Raw genomic sequence first — 15,161 nt, 5'->3', positions numbered from 1 at the left:
AAGCTTCCGGTCAAATTGATTGAGTGCCATGATTGATATGTCATGTTATTGTTTTTAAACTTTTAATTCTGTATTGTCATGAAATCGTATAGGCCGCCTAAATCATCATCATTAAACTTCTCATTTTATAATAAATAATTATCAGTATTTAGGCCTAAATGATTATATTAATATTATTAGGGGGCTATCATTTTCTTTGGAGGGAGGGGTTCCAAATATACGGGGGGGGTCATAACTTTTGGGGAAAAAAAAGTCATAATTCAATTTTTCATGACCAAAATGTAGGGAGTCACAAGATGACAACAGATAAGGTGTTTCTGTTTTCAAAAAGACTGATTTCTTGATGCAATTTAACTGAGACTAGTATACCTAAACCTAGGTATACTAGTCTCAGAATTTAAGCACTCAATTTTTGGCGAAAATGAGATATTGATATCAAAATTTTATGAAACATGAGCACTTTCCAATAAGTATAAACTTCATTTCAATGGCCAGTGAAACAGACTTCACAATGTAATCAGCTTAGCATAATCAATATAAACCTGAAATTGCCTGTTCAACAATAATTGGTCATAAGCAACGTAGTACAAAGGAGGCTTGGCTGGATCATTCTCCATTTATTTATATACCTCCATGAACCGCTTCTTCATTCTAAGCGGTCAACCTCTTTGGGAATCATAAAAAGCTTATTTAATAGATACGGAATTATCTGTAGTCTTCAAGACAAACCTCCGCGCTGCTTAGTGTACTTTGGAGATAAGAACACTCTTTCGATCTTGCATAAATAAATGAAATAATAAATTTTGGGTTTTTCCAGAGGATTCAAAGCACTGTACCTTCGCTGCCACTGGTGAATTATCAACTAGGCCGGTTGCAGCCGAACCCGGCGCAAATCTATCCACACTTGGATAACATCCACATTGTAACATCCACCAATTATCTGTGCAACTCTCCAAATTCCATTGGGTGAAGGACGTTTTTGATAACCAAACAACTAATCACTGATTTTTGCATGGTTTTTCGACTGATGATTTAAAACGATGATATCTAAACTGGTTCATCATCCCCGTTCATACTGTTTGTAAAGCCCCATATCATTAACATGATTAAAGTAATGGATTGTATGCCTACAGCTAGTAAGATTAGTGTACAGAATTTAACTCTTTGCATGAGACTGATGTTTCGTTTAGGGCCCGGTCAAAAAATGGTAATACTTTAAAAATCTTTCTTTCTCGGTTTGATTTGAATCCTTTGATATCTTGATCACAATAGCTTGCGGTATGAATAGTAATGCAAGATAATACGGGATAAAATGAATTGATGTAGATCCGGCTTTGTTCTTTGTTCCTAACTCACAAAACAGATGTCTGAAGCCTGGAATGGGACTAGGCAATGTTGTACTTCCATAGAATAATCCGTAATACACTGCATCAAAATAAGGGATAGTTCGCTTATGAGATTACATATGTGATATGTTATCATTCACTTAGTAACCAGTTTCAAAATACAGGTTGTATCCACTGTGGGTTGTATCGTAATACAGTATCCTTTACACTCAAACAATGTGTCTGAGCCTGAGGCGGGTTTTCATTTTGGATGTGAGTAGTGTGTGTGACTGTGATTCAACATAAATCAAAATGAATACCGTAAAAGAAATCCATAAATGTACAAACTTGCGATTATTTATGTTTAAAATGTCTGTAAATTTGCCCAATTCTGGAAAATGTGCTAAAACACAATAAAGAATATGCATCTTTTCAAGATTCTTGAGGAATACCGTAAAACCTCGTCTACAAGCATATAGAGTGTTTCTGATGAAAGCTAAATTAATACAGGCGCCATTGTGGAATTTGAGCAAAAAAATTAAAGATCCAAGCATATACAAACAAGTATTATTGTAAGACCAATCTATTGTATTGGCATATTTACGCATTAATCGTATTAATTAAGCTTTCATCAACAAAACTATATATGCTTGTAGACGAGGTTTTACGGTATTTGAAACCAGTTCCATGAAAATGCACCCAAATTTGCCACACATCCCCGTACCCACCTTTCTACTAAAAGCCACCCTTCCGCTATCTTACCGTATTCTTTACAAAATAAACATGTTGGACTGCAAAGGACAGAATAACTAGTATTTAATGTTTATTATTATATGATACTGCCCATATTTATTGGTAATTTTACTGGCTCCTCCTATAATAGTGCCTACTTTGCTCGTTGTAAATGAGTTTGATATTATAGTCCTTTTTTCCGATGTGCTCAAAAAGAAAAAAGAGTGTGAAATCTTTGAGATGTGTTGAAAAATTGAAAATCATGAACAATGAACAAATCAAACAGAATAGGCAAATTTAGAAGTATCTTTACGATATTGTTTTCACATCGCCTTTGTAACTGTATCCATCTAAAATATAAAACCTTCATAGAAAATGAAACTGTATGTATTATAAAGGATACCTTGATTTCTGGAGCGTTGACACTGTCAAATAATATATGCACTGAAGCAAACACTTCGTATTTTATGTCCTGCAAATTTATGTAGACATTTGACTGACACTCTTCATTTCCTTCTATTGTAAACAATACATTCAACATCATCTTCAATGTGTGCAATTCGGCGAAATCCTGACAAATCTTTTGAATCGCATTGGTGAAGCTCTCTTTTTAATTGAAATATGACTCGCAATATGTCAACGGCTCATCATCAGTGTCATTTGAGCTTGTCCACGCCTATTCTGTATCTTCAAATAAACGTATTTGTCAGTACAATTTAATCATTATAAAGTAAAAAGATTCACATCCAATCTATATTTTTAAGAAAGTCGTGCGTACGTACAATGATTACGGCTGCTAAGATATTGGGTGAAATATTTTTTAATATAGGTTGGTGACTACGTATGTGGAAACCATTTAATTATGATTTGAAGGATTAAGGATATTTAGGTTCAACCACTAAGCAGTATGGCTTTGGATATAAGCAATTAAGGCGTGAATTGTCTGAGGAATAAAGTATCAGATTAAGGTACATGTATAAGAACCTGAGCAAACCTGATAAGAAATGCTTCTCATGGGCTCATGATTCTCGGTATGATTTTGTGTACTGGTACTGCGCAAATGGATAAAACATCGCAATGATGTCTACTTGAACATATTATTATTATACGACACGGTTGTTTGATGGCATGTAAAATTGAGTCATTTTTAAGAAAAGTTGAACATTGATGGCGCTATTTATCTTAACTCTTGTTTGCATCTTTACAAGGGTAGACACTTGTATAATGGTATTAGAACAAAAAGACTAACAAATGACAAGGGAATTTTCAAAAAAACTTTTTATCATGAAATGTAAGGTATAACTCATATTATTTGGCTAATTTAAATTTAAAATATGTAAATAGCGCCCTCAATTTTCACACAAATGAACAGTTCTTAGAATAAAAATTACCACAAAAAAACCACAAAAAAGATGAATAATTTGATATAGAAACGAAAATCTATATCAATAATTGCTACAAAATATATGTGTATAATACAGATTATTATTGTGAAAGCTGTTGGTATTATTCAGGTCTAGAATTGAACATTATTTAATGTTTTGTTTAAAAGATTAATAAATGATCACATCAAACAACCGTGACGATAGTTATATTGCGTAATTTCTCGTTTGTCTAGTCTTTATTATTGCTACATTTAAAGCTTGTAGCTGCTAGATCTTCCGTATTTTGGTGATGATATTAATGGGCTATTCCAAACGAAATCCATACACTCCAGTTGAAATCTGCACTCTCTGTGTGGGAGATTAAGGAGATGTCTAGTAGGGGGTGAATGGATTTCAACTGGAATTATTACTGTTACTCCCACGGTCTTTCTTGCACTAAACAAACAGTGCGTGAACTGTGATATGTCTGTATGGCATGTACCTGTAAAACACATTAATAGTTATCAATGTGGAAAAATGTATCATTTAGTCGAAATATCAAAAGGCTGGTGGTTTTATTTCTTATGATCATCTCTGCCATGTGATATTAGGTCGTGAGCTCTAATACTCTCCATAATACCCGTGTCTAACTTAGTTCGCTTTGCATGCCCGCTACTTCATCTTCAAGTTTTGCGTCACTTCGTCCTGTTTAGGAATCCTCCACGAATAAACGACCGGGGTGTTTTGGGACAACTAGGGGTTAAAACACTTCTCTTTTTTTTAAATTGACTGCTGCGATTACATCTACATGTCGTACCGCAGGGAATTGATCCCGGGACCTCGTGCACTAACCATTGCGCAGCGTTTTTTCCCAATGTGTACAGACTTCATGCAACTCCTTTCCGAATTACATTTAGTAATATAGAACCAAAATCAATAAAGACACAATTACTGAAGCCTACCAAAATGACTTTTGATGTTAAAAGACAAACAGGATGACATTCAACAAAACCGAAAGACGAAGTGAGGCCAAGACACAGGAATGCCCCCTACAGGAGGCAGAAACGCTAGCGCCATGACAACCAGACTGGAGAAGAATGACTCGGAGGAGACCAATCGGAAAGACAATCTAAGTGAAAACAAAAGATTAAGAGAAAGTTAAATCAAGTATTTAGAATTCAAAGATATGACTGGAGCAGGAGCCAGGAGATGTCATACAATATTGTCGGCTGATTATACCCTACAATTTGGAGTCACTGTGCATCATTAGACACTTTTGTTATTGCAACCATGTTCCTTTGACATCAGCAACGGTGTTTATGTCTCATCTTATCAGATTGTCGCACATGAGGTACTATTTTGCATATCAAATGAAACGTTTGCATTCATACTTTATGATTCAGTCGCAAAAAAGATCTCTATTTTTATTTTTGTTTTGCTCAGTTGTATATTTGAAAAGGATGAGATCTGATGAATCTGATAATTTACACCAAAGCACACGCATGTTATCTTATAACACAAGCATCTCCATGCATTACAAATCAGTTGATTATCTCCACATAATAATGTCACATTTTACTGTATTCTATGATATCATTTGCTTCATAAAAATGTGACTTCCTGTTGATTAGATTTGCCGAAAGTGTGTCAATTTATTTATCATTTTGGCGTGCTACATGGAGCATCAATTTTATAATGTCATTAAATCACTACAAGATCCCTTCTGGCACTATAGTATTTTGATCATCATGATCATTATTGGGATATGCAAGGAGGTGAATGTACGTGCAATTTTCCCTAGTATCTAAAATCTGTTTTCTCATTGGAACAAACTCAGTATAACATTATAAAAGAGTAGTAAGGAAGTAAGAGAATAATATAATCCAGAAAACTGTAACCACAACTCTGTTTACGTTTTACTAACTAAAACGATATAAATATATTATTATAACTTTACATCACTTTTTATATGTTATATTTTAAGATGATCTACAATAATTATAGATTCAATCAATCAATCCAAAAAATCTCTAAAAGTTGTTGTATTTAAAAAAATGATGTACATTACAAAAGAAAAACGTGCCCTAAATACAGGATTGATAATCATATTAAGTGATTTCTCCTGGGATAATAATAAACTCATTAATTATTCAAATTCGATTCAAGGTACCTACATTGACCTTTGCTCTACATCCATGCCTCCTTTGGCCCAGTTAAGATCACGATGATGGTTCGTTGCAAATTATGATTGGTGAATTTCAAAAGACACAACTCAATATTTATAAGTTTTTGTTAATATTCAATACGGTTATAAACTTAAATGACGACGTTGAAGATTTTTGATATTGTCTTACAAAATCGCACATCAGAATAATTCAGAATCTTTTTACGCCTGTTTTGCATTTGATCAATATCACGAAATACTGTATTTCTTGTCACTTTGGGAACCCAGATATGAGGTGGCATATAATGAATAAACAAAATATTCATGCTTGACATTTCAAATATGGTATTGCTTTAAAAGTCGACTCATTTCACTGCGCGGAGATACTGGTACGAATATCTACAAGTAATTATGGTAATGGAACTGTTGAACAGAAAATTGATCAATCGTTTTTTAGAATGTCTAATTCTGAAAGAAAATTGTCTACCATTATTTCTGTAAATTTTAATAGTAGCAAAGTTTCAGTAAATAACATACAAAAGTAAATTTGCTTTAAAACTAGTCCCTTGTTCTGACCTTTAGTAAAAGATGTTTTTATACGACAGAGACAGACGGTTTCACGTATTTCTCCGCCCGTAATAAGCTACTGGATTGATTCTATCCTTAAACACAGAACCTGATATGGCGCTTGTTTCAGCTAATTTATTATATCATATATTGATATTGTATTGTATACCTAAGTCAGTGTTGCCATCACATCTGGATAGACTTGATGTGATTACTTTTTACTGGATATATGTAGGTTAGTATATATTTTAACGGGTTTGGTCACTTTGGTGTCAACGGAGATCCCCAGTTTAACAATAAAATGTTGTACTCTATATAGCTATGTCAGTGTTGCCAACACATCTAGACTGCAAATTTAATTACTTTTCGTATACCGTTGAAATCGTCAATTTTGTAACGTTAAACCTTAACTGATTCGAACCTTAGGGGAAAGAAGCCATCGGAATAAGAACCCTTTAACGGTCACCTGCGCAAAAACGAAGCGTAACCAACTATACTGTTCGAAGATGAAGTTTGTATCAGTCAAAAGCCGATTGAGTAAAATCAAAATTGGGTGCCATCCAAGCTATTAAACGTCCTATGTCCGGGCAACATCGATCAGATGCGGGCATGAACGAACGCATGCTACTTGTATGGCAAGTATATTGCACAATAGAACAGAAAAACCTGGTTTTTCGTCGATAAACCTGGTTTTTCAATCGAAAAACCTGGTTTTTCGATCGAAAAACCAGGTTTTCAAATCGAAAACCAGGTTTATCAATTCGATTGTCAGAGTGTTTTGATAAACGTGGTTGTTCGGCTGATAACCCAGGTTTATCAAAAACTATGACAATCCAATCGATAAACTTGGTTTTCGATTTGATAAACCTGGTTTTCAATCGAAAACCAGGTTTTTCGAATTTGATTGTCATAGTTTTTGAGAAACCAGGTTTATCGGCCGAGAAACCTGGTTTTTCACTGATAAACTTGGTTTTTCAATTCGATTGTCATAGTTTTTATTGATAAACCTGGCTTTTCAATCAAAAAACCAGGTTTTTCGAATTCGATTGTCATAGTTTTTGAAAAACCAGGTTTATCGACCGAGAAACCTGGTTTTTCGCCGATAAACTTGGTTTTTCAATTCGATTGTCATAGTTTTTTTGATAAACCTGGTTTTCAATCTAAAACCAGGTTTTTCGAATTTGATTGTCATAGTTTTTGATAAACCAAGTTTATCGACCGAGAAACCTGGTTTTTCCCTGATAAACTTGGTTTTCAATTCGATTGTCATAGTTTTTTTTGATAAACCTGGTTTTTCAATCGAAAAACCAGGTTTTTCAAATTCGATTGTCATAGTTTTTGAAAAACCAGGTTTATCGACCGAGAAACCTGGTTTTTCGCCGATAAACTTGGTTTTTCATTATTCGATTGTCATAGTTTTTTTGATAAACCTGGTTTTTCAATCGAAATGAATATTGAGTAGATTTTGATTACGTCATTGATTTCAGAGACGGAGAATATAAAAACAACAGACGCTTATGAAGCCGAGTGGATTTGCTGATTTATTGTGGTTTGTACGCTACATATGCCTACAAAGAGCTTGAAAACAAACTGTCGAGTACCACAACTTCGTACACGCATCGATTCCCCCTGGTACTGTACACTCCATGCCAGCAAATTTTCAGCAATTTTCCGTCCGCCATTTAGTGATAAATTTTTGATAAACCTGGTTTTTCGAATTCGATTGTCATAGTTTTTGAAAAACCCGGTTTATCGACCGAGAAGCCTGGTTTTTCGAATTCGATTGTCGTAGTTTTTGAAAAACCAGGTTTATCGACCGAGAAACCTGGTTTTTCGCCGATAAACTTGGTTTTTCAAATCGATTGTCATAGTTTTTTTTGATAAACCTGGTTTTTCAATCGAAAAACCAGGTTTTTCAAATTCGATTGTCATAGTTTTTGATAAACCAGGTTTATCGACCGATAAACCTGGTTTTTCGCCGATAAAATTGGTTTTTCAAATCGATTGTCATTTTTTTTGTTGATAAATCTGGTTTTCAATCGAAAACCAGGTTTTCAAATTCGATTGTCATAGTTTTTGATAAACCAGGTTTATCGACCGAGAAACCAGGTTTTTCGAAAACTATGACAATCGAATTCAAAAACCTGGTTTTTCGTTTGAAAAACCAGGTTTATCAGTGAAAAACCAAGTTTTTCACCTAAAACCAGGTTTCTCGATCGAAAAACCAGGTTAACCAGGTTTTCGATCGAAAAACCAGGTTTATCTACGAAAAACCAGGTTTTTCTGTTCTATTGTGCAATATACTTGCCATATACTTGTGGCTTTGGGGATTAAGCGTATTTCATTGTCAAAAGCCGCACCACAGGCGGTAATAATAATGGCAACACTTTGGTTTAATTATCTAGTCTCCTCCGCAGCCAGTTTGGTTACGCTCCCTCCACACAAACAGTCTGCCAATGACCACTTATAACGCCGTTTCTGATTGGCTACACGTATGTACACATAGAGCTGTACATACGGGAACTTGATTGACCTCAGTCAGCTGGCGAGCGATGCAATCTCGCAAGTGCTTATTTCCGTGTCAAAATTGCTCATGAATATGAAGTAGCTGTCTATAGCCGATCGACCAATTGAAAGCCGTTAGCCAATCAAAAAAGGACCAGTTCGTTATCATTGGCAGACTGTTTGTGTGGAGGGAGCGTAACCAAACTGGCTGCGGAGGAGACTATTTAATTATCATGCAATATTGTACATGCGATATTATATTGGCATATGAAGAGCGCCATGTGATTGTTTTAACATATGTCACATAGTGCATTCGACCATATAAATTTGACAGAATGACCTCCTAGTACCTAAGTAATAACGTTTTATATTAACACCGCTTGTATCAGATTAGAATTAAATAATCATGGAGAATTTGCCTTCACTTATAAGTATTCCTAGCAAACACAAACCAGAAAACGTTTAAATATCGGATTATAAAGGGTATAAAAACGTTTTAATGACATTCAAAAACATTTTTGAAAAGTTAATGCTAAAAATTCTAAACAGAATGTTATTTACACTCCGGGGGGGGGGCACTTCAATTTGAAATGGATATAGGTGTAGGGCTGGCACTTTCGCACCAAGGGGCATTCGGTGAGAGCAAAATGTAAAAAATATGGGGTCATTGGGTGAGAGCATGATTTTTGGCATTCGGTGAGGGCAAGATGTAAAATATGGGGTCATTGGGTGAGAACATGACCTTTTTTGTAAATGGAATCTTTGGGTGAGAGCCGAAACAGCGCAACAGAAACCTCGAAAATCGAATTTCTAGTTCTAAATGGCTTTTAATTTCTTTGTTTTATCAAAATAAGTGACAAAATCAGTGATAAATGAAAGTTGCTGTTAAAATTGAACAAGTAAGGGTCTTTGGGTGACAGATCAAATGAAAAAAATAAGGTGTCTTTGGGTGACAGAGCATGTGTTCGTAAAAAAGATGGGGTCTTTGGGTGACAGCGATGCTGAAAAGGGGGGTCTTAACAGCCCTACAGCGTTACCTCCAAAGTTGGAGTGCCCCCCCGGGTTTACTAGCACAGCCAGATTCCTGATTGTACCAATTTTATTCCTTGATTTGCCTGAGAGGTCATGGTAGTTCCCTTTTGTTCATTGTTATTCCTGATGGTTCCTGATTCAGTATTATTAGAAAACCACTAATGCTGAACACACATTCACCACACCTGATAATTAATAAAAACTTCCTCATAAAAGATTTCAAGACACGGTTGTTTGATGTATATAGAATTGGCTTCATTATTAAGAAAATGCAAACTATAGATGGCGCTATTTATCATAAATCATATTTCCTAATTTGCAAGGGATAGGTAATCAATACTGCCATTTAAACAGATGGAATAGGTGAAACAAGCAACAAAGAAATGTTATAAACATATTTCATCAAAAAATAAAAGGAATTATTTTTATTAAAAGCCTGAAAGAGTAATTTTCAGTATCTAAATAGCGCCACCAATCTTGTCATAAATAGATACATTTTATATCCGAAAAAGCTTTAAAATATGCTATAAAACTGAATAATGTTGTAAATAAGGGGAAATGAAAGTTGAAAATGACTCAAAAGCATCTGTATACATTAGTATGATACCGCTTCAAGCTGCTTAAGCCTAAAAATTGGGTTATACATGATGTTTTGTTTGAAAAACCAATAAATGGTCACATCAAACAACCGTGAAGATGAGTGGCTATTGAAAAGGATTACATAGAGTTGTGAAATGTTCTATTGTTATATGCCATAAGTAGTAATTGGGCTTACTTAACGTAAACTTGGTCATAACAATGAATGCCTCCTTTGTGTTGGTTTAAGAACGATCAAATAGTAAGTAAACTTTTCATGTAAATCACATTCATTATTTTTTATAGCCAATAATTGGTATTTGCATTTTAGCTACTTCAAAATAATTTGCATTGAATCATAAATCCTCAATCAGTAATGACAAGGAAAACATGTTTGGGAATAAAAGGGTTATAAAAACAGATTTCCTCGTTTGTCATGATTTTTGTCCTTGTTGTTCTTCATGTTGTATTAGGCAGTGGTTGCACGGTTGTTTGATGGCATGTAAAACTGAATCATTTGAAAGAAAAGTTGAACAATGGTGGCGCCATTTATCTAAAATCTTGTTTGCATCTTTACAAGGGGTAGACACTTGTAAAATGGTATTAGAACATCGGCAAACAGACTGACAAATGACAAGGGAAAATTTTCAAAAAACTATTCATCATGAAATATAAGGTATAACGCATATTATTTGGCTATATTACGCAAGAACGTATCTTCTAGCATCTATAAAACAATCAACGTCATTGCAATATATGTAAATAGCGCCCTCAATTTGCACACAAATGTACAGTGTATAACATTAAAATTGCCACAAAACAACCACAAAAAGATGAATAATTTGATATAGAAATGAAAATCTATGTTAAAAATTGCTACAAAATATATGTGTATATACAGTGTATTAGTGTGATACCTGTTGGTATTATTCAGGTCTAGAATTAACATCATAATAATGTTTTCTAATATTAATTGATCACATCAAACATCCGTGGTTGGTAATCCACAAAGAGGATACCCCAATGATCGAAAAGGAATGCATGGAAACATCAAGGAAAAATATTGGTACAATCAGGAAATCTGGCTATGCTAGTGTTATGTGTTGAAAACATATTTAAAAAAATGTTTGCCTTAGATATTTTACACTAGCAATTTATATATCCCGATATTTAAATGTTTTGAACGTTTTACGAACATTTGTGTGTTTGCTGGTTGTTATCGGCCATTTCCATATTATTTAATATAAAATTACCAATGCAATGGCTGCATAGCAACAAGATCAGATGTATTTTATTACAGTTTGTTATCCCGTATGTTTATGACTAGTTGGTTTCATGTCAGTTGTAATAATATTACAATAATTAAAATGATATAGATCTATATGCAAGGAAATTGTTTTAAACCATGTATCACATCTGTTGGCTGCATTATGTTTTTTAAGATCATTAGATATTCTATATTCGAATCTGCACAGAAAACATATTTGGTTATTTTAACACGTACCTAAAGGCATTTGTGTCTGGGTAGTAATGAACCATTTCATTGTCTCATCAAAGCGCTGGAGTCTGGGGCCACCTGATCAATATCACATGTCGCCATAGATATCCCAACATGAGATACCCAGAGCAATTTGTTCTATCTGGAAGCGGATATTGTGGGAAGTGCGGGGTACTAATCCAGTGTGATTATTGTGGGTGTAAAACATACGAACAAAAGGTGTTAACTGCCTTTTAAGCTCGAAAACACCATACTTTGGACCAAAATAGCACATTTTGCGCGCTTCGTGCGCACTTGTCCTTTTCATAGCTAAATTCATCTTCATCTTGGGCTATAATTGTCTGAAATTAATTTTTTTTCTCGCGCTTCGCGAGTAAATGTTTAAGTAAAATTGGAATAAAATATGCTCGTCTCCCTTTAAAATGCAAACATCAATTATTGGCTATAAAAAGAAGAATGAATATGGTTTATATGAAAGGTTTACTTACTATTTGATCGGTCTTAAACCAACACAATGGAGGCATTCATTGTTATGACCATTCATGTTTTAATTCAAGTAACCCCAATTACTGCTAATGCCATATAACAATTGAACATTTCACAACTCAATGTAATCCTCTTTAAGGGATCTAAAATGAGCGTTTATTGCGTTTCGACAGTATTTTTTGTGGGACATGAGAGCACATCAGACGTATCGAATTGCATTCTGAATACGAAGCATGTCTTTCTGATATCAAATAATTTTCATTTTTGAAAATCGCAATATAATACAAATTTTATGACAAATTATAAAAATTTGATATTTTTCAAATTTTTGATATATAACAGTCCTCGAAGTAAATTATATAAATCTAATGACATATTCTTAAAGTGTATGTAGCAGGGAGGAAAAGCCGACAGTCAATTGAAAATTTTGACCTTTCATATTGAAGATATGGATTTTTTCCCAAAAGACCTAATTTTTTTTGGTGTTTTGGGGAAAAAAATCCATATCTTCAATACGAAAGGTCAAAATTTTCAATTGATCGTCGGCTTTTCATCCCACCTACATACCCTTTAAGTATAACTCATCAGATTTATAAAGTTTACTTCAAGTACTGTTAAATATCAAAAATATCAATTTTTAATGATTTGCCATAAAATGTGTATTTAATTGCGAATTTCAAAAAATCAACATTATTTGAATGACATTCTTCGTATTCAGAATGCAATTCGATATGTCTGATGTGCTCTAATGTCCCACAATAAATACTGTTCAAACGTTCATACCCAGCCCTTAATAGCCACTCATCTTGTAATCTTTTATGAGGAAGTTTTAGGAATTCAGGTGTGGTGAATGTGTGTTCAGCAGTAGTGGTTTTCTAAAGTCGTGTTCACACAGTCGGATTTAAGTCACTTAATACCGGTAATAAGTCACTAATACCGGTTATAAGTCGCTTATTACCGGTAATAACTCACTTACACCCGACTGTGCGAACACGTCTAAATAATACTGAATCAGGAACCATCAGGAATAACAATGAACAAAGGGGAACTATCATGACCTCCCAAGCAAATCAAGGAATAAAATTAGTACAATCAGGAATCTGACTGTGCTAGTGATTGCTTGCATCTATTCGGTTAAAGTATCTGTGTGTTTGGGTTGCTAAATAGCAGCAAATAGCTTCTGAACGAGGCATTTCTCACAATAAGGGAGCAAAAATCAATTGTAAGGAAAATAATATTTCCTACTTCCATTATATATCCGATCTTATTCCCTAGCACAGCTTTCAAGGTGTTCGCAACTCCTTTCAATACTATCGCGTTTAAAATACTCTGAAATTTCGTCAGTGTCCAGGACGCTTTTATTTGCGGATGAAACTCTATCTACGATCTGAAACATGCGCAACTCTAAGGACACACTTTAATTATCATGATTGTGATTAATATGCTTGTACGTCTTGAATGTCTTTTGAAAGTGCTGGTACCAAAATTCATATTCCACAACTGGGGGTCACATTTTAATCCACGGTCGTCAAATTAGTTGTATTGAACAATGTCACTTGGTCATGAGACTATTAGACATTTCCTATTAGTTGATATCAATTGCCTTGAGGTGTCTTGTCAAAGCCCTTATTTGATCAGTGGCAGTAGTTTACTTATGACAGGAACCACTCATTTGTACGTGACAAATTCACTTCTTGAGACTTAAGTTGAAGCTACTATGTCACTTATTATTACCAGACCGTCTCAACATGGTCTCTCAAGCATTTGTGATGGTTGATTTATAGTTCAATCGCTAACGACTTACATTACAGCGGCCCTGTCCAATGACGTTGATTGTTTTATAGATGCTAGAAGATGTAAACAAAGCTTAATTGATTTTCCTTGATATCATTAGATATCCAATGTATCGTATCAGGAAAATGTGTAAAAGAGTAAGTTATTTGAAAAGCTGTAGCTAGGATGAAACTATAGTTTAGTCACACAGAGTATCATGGGATTTAGAATTTTGATCTCATTGGTGAAGATAGTAAATCAATTATTATGTATAGGTAAATCATTATGTTGCTTGCTTCTCACATTATCCTTTAGTAAATAGACAACTCTACATTTAAGCTTCCTGTACTGTTAACATCCTTTTGAGGTGCAATGTCAAGTAAACACCTTTTCCTGAGGTAACGCCAATTTACGCCACTATGTGTTTGCATCCTCGCATTTCATTCTCGTGAACTGTGCGTTGTCCATGTTTTCCTTAGCACAAGTTAGGTAGGTGCCCTATTTGCAAATGTTAATTGCAATCTTCAATATACGAATACTGGGTCTGGGGATTGGATAAGAAATAGTGATCCTCCAATATTCTTGAATATGCCTTTTGGTTTTTTTTAAGTTACTTGGTTAGAGTCGTCATAATAGTGTTGTCATTTATCTCTTTAAATTAAGCCACTATATTTTAAAGTGCACTTTGGCGCTTCATTTGGCAAATTGACGCCATTTTGAGGTCATTGCCTCCATCATTCATAGACCGTGAAGACATGAACGGTCACCAGGCCACGTCTGTTTGAAATCGCAATTAAACCTCACATGAACCCATCTTTATGTCAGTCAGTGTTGCCGATGCCCTATATCACAAAGGGTTGGCGAACCAACAATCGACTTCCCAGTCCGTACCAAATGTCCTTGGGTTTACAAATTGTTACATTTAGCCAACGGAGGAAGTAGCGCAATTTAGCGGGTTAACCGTAACGTTGGCAATATTGTACCTTATTGTATAGCTTTTATTCTCAATCGATCAAGATCGCAGGTGTAAAATTAACTGACCATCCAGACATCCACACCAAGCATTCAACATGTGAATGGTATGTTTGATAGGCCTGATTATGGACAGAAAGTCGAACAGAGATTGAAAACAGCTTCAG

General features: G+C 34.6%; 1 protein-coding gene across 2 annotated transcripts in view; it reads left to right on the top strand.

Moving 5' to 3' along the window:
- LOC140158559 (arrestin domain-containing protein 3-like) overlaps window positions 1-15,161 on the top strand; it is a 123,839-nt gene that overhangs the window by 69,892 nt on the left and 38,786 nt on the right. The window lies entirely within an intron of this gene.

This window comes from Amphiura filiformis, chromosome 8 (assembly GCF_039555335.1).
Source record: "Amphiura filiformis chromosome 8, Afil_fr2py, whole genome shotgun sequence".
NCBI lineage: Eukaryota > Metazoa > Echinodermata > Ophiuroidea > Amphilepidida > Amphiuridae > Amphiura > Amphiura filiformis.
The sequence above is the reverse complement of the archived record's forward strand: the minus strand, read 5'-3'. Positions and strand labels throughout refer to the sequence as shown.